Source organism: Oncorhynchus mykiss, chromosome 18 (assembly GCF_057628025.1).
Source record: "Oncorhynchus mykiss isolate SJ-2025 chromosome 18, ASM5762802v1, whole genome shotgun sequence".
Lineage (NCBI taxonomy): Eukaryota > Metazoa > Chordata > Actinopteri > Salmoniformes > Salmonidae > Oncorhynchus > Oncorhynchus mykiss.
The window spans coordinates 16347501-16350974 of NC_143039.1; positions in this window are offsets into that span (position 1 = coordinate 16347501).

The following is a 3474-nucleotide window of genomic DNA, read 5'->3' on the forward strand; positions in this document are numbered from 1 at the left end:
AATCATTTGTATTTATTATTTAACCTTTCTTTAACTAGACAAGTCAGTTAAGAACAAATTGTACCCCGGCCAAATCCGGACAACACTGGGCCAATTGTGCGTCGCCGTATGGGACTCCCAATCACGGCCTGATGTGATACAGCCTGGATTCAAACCAGGGAATGTAGTGACGCATCTTGCGCTGAGATGCAGTGCCTTAGACCGCTGCGCCACTCGGGAGCCCAAATTACAAAATAATAAAAGAATATGAAAGTCATGTCAATCTGAAATATAACTTTCAGATTGAAAGTGAAGCTTGTTTTTCAACCTCTGCCCACATGATGTGTCAGTTACCTCCTCTTAAACTCTGCTGGTCTTGCTAGGTGCCACTTAGGGGTTAAGACTGCCTTTGAGGCGCCTGCTTAGCCTGCTTAACAGGGCTGATCGCTCCTGAGCCCCCAACGGCCCGTAAAACAGACAGAAGAAAGTGTTGGAATCCCTCTACGACATGAACAATTGACCTCTGGCCTCTGGAGGAATGTTAATCCAGACAGATGTAGAGATAAACAGAATGCACATAACACAGAATAATACTATTTAGCACTGGGACAACACATTCAGTAATAACACTACCAGGACTGTTCAGCACTGGGACAGCACATTCAGTAATAACACTACCAGGGCTGTTCAGCACTGGGACAGCACATTCAGTAATAACACTACGAGGGCTGTTCAGCACTGGGACAGCACATTCAGTAATAACACTACCAGGGCTGTTCAGCACTGGGACAGCACATTCAGTAATAACACTACGAGGGCTGTTCAGCATTGGGACAGCACATTCAGTAATAACACTACCAGGGCTGTTCAGCACTGGGACAGCACATTCAGTAATAACACTACCAGGGCTGTTCAGCACTGGGACAGCACATTCAGTAATAACACTACCAGGGCTGTTCAGCACTGGGACAGCACATTCAGTAATAACACTACCAGGGCTGTTCAGCACTGGGACAGCACATTCAGTAATAACACTACCAGGGCTGTTCAGCACTGGGACAGCACATTCAGTAAGCAGAGAACATATTTATGAGTATGGAAGAGGATACCAGTTTCAAAAGCGCATGCTCTGCTAGATGGCCCATTCATAGTCCTACAAGCATATCAGAAAACTTCACACTAGTATTATACTTCAGATGATACTTCTACTCAAAATCCCAGCACAATATATATACAGTCATATAGACAGAGGACTGTATATGTTTCCCAAGGAGGATCAATGATACAGTCATATAGATAGAGGACTGTATATGTTTCCCAAGGAGGATCAATGATACAGTCATATAGATAGAGGACTGTACATGTTTCCCAAGGAGGATCAATGACACGAGCCCTTTAGTCATCCCTGAAATATCTCTGATAATCTCTCTGACATGAGAAGCACAGGGGATGGGGTTGATGATGGTTGTACTGACAGTCTCATGATGATGGCTGTACTGACAGTCCCATGATGACGGTGGTACTGACAGTCCCATGATGACGGCTGTACTGACAGTCCCATGATGACGGCTGTACTGACAGTCCCATGATGATGGCTGTACTGACAGTCCCATGATGACAGCTGTACTGACAGTCTCATGATGACGGCTGTACTGACAGTCTCATGATGACGGTGGTACTGACAGTCTCATGATGACGGCTGTACTGACAGTCCCATGTTGACGGCTGTACTGACAGTCCCATGTTGACGGCTGTACTGACAGTCTCATGATGACGGCTGTACTGACAGTCCATGATGACGGCTGTACTGACAGTCTCATGATGACGGCTGTACTGACAGTCCCATGATGAAAGCTGTACTGACAGTCCATGATGACGAATGTACTGACAGTCTCGTGATGATGGCTGTACTGACAGTCCCATGATGACGGCTGTGCTCACAGTCCATCATGACGGCTGTACTGACAGTCCCATGTTGACGGCTGTACTGACAGTCCCATGTTGACGGCTGTACTGACAGTCTCATGATGACGGCTGTACTGACAGTCCCATGATGACGGCTGTACTGACAGTCCCATGTTTACGGCTGTACTGACAGTCCCATGTTGACGGCTGTACTGACAGTCTCATGATGACGGCTGTACTGACAGTCTCATGTTGACGGCTGTACTGACAGTCTCATGATGACGGCTGTACTGACAGTCTCATGATGACGGCTGTACTGACAGTCTCATGTTGACGGCTGTACTGACAGTCTCATGATGACGGCAGTACTGACAGTCTTGTGATGACGGCTGTACTGACAGTCCCATGTTGACGGCTGTACTGACAGTCTCATGATGACGGCTGTACTGACAGTCTCATGATGACGGCTGTACTGACAGTCTCATGATGACGGCTGTACTGACAGTCCCATGATGACGGATGTACTGACAGTCTCGTGATGACGGCTGTACTGACAGTCTCATGATGATGGCTGTACTGACAGTCCCTTGATGACAGCTGTACTGACAGTCTCATGATGACGGCTGTACTGACAGTCCCATGATGACGGATGTACTGACAGTCCCATGTTGACGGCTGTACTGACAGTCTCATGATGACGGCTGTACTGACAGTCTCATGATGACGGCTGTACTGACAGTCCCATGTTTACGGCTGTACTGACAGTCTAATGATGACAGCTGTACTGACAGTCTCGTGATGACGGCTGTACTGACAGTCTCATGATGACGGCTGTACTGACAGTCTCATGATGACGGCTGTACTGACAGTCTCATGATGACGGCTGTACTGACAGTCTCATGTTGACGGCTGTACTGACAGTCTCATGATGACGGCAGTACTGACAGTCTCATGATGACGGCTGTACTGACAGTCCCATGTTGACGGCTGTACTGACAGTCTCATGATGACGGCTGTACTGACAGTCTCATGATGACGGCTGTACTGACAGTCTCATGATGACGGCTGTAATGACAGTCCCATGATGACGGATGTACTGACAGTCTCGTGATGATGGCTGTACTGACAGTCTCATGATGACGGCTGTACTGACAGTCCCATGATGACGGATGTACTGACAGTCTCGTGATGACGGCTGTACTGACAGTCCCATGATGACGGATGTACTGACAGTCTCATGATGACGGCTGTACTGACAGTCTCGTGATGACGGCTGTACTGACAGTCTCGTGATGACGGCTGTACTGACAGTCCCATGATGACGGATGTACTGACAGTCTCATGATGACGGCTGTACTGACAGTCTCATGATGACGACTGTACTGACAGTCCATGATGACAGCTGTACTGACAGTCCCATGATGATGGCTGTACTGACAGTCTAATGATGACAGCTGTACTGACAGTCTCGTGATGACGGCTGTACTGACAGTCTCATGATGACGGCTGTACTGACAGTCCCATGATGACGGATGTACTGACAGTCTCATGATGACGGCTGTACTGACAGTCCATGATGACAGCTGTACT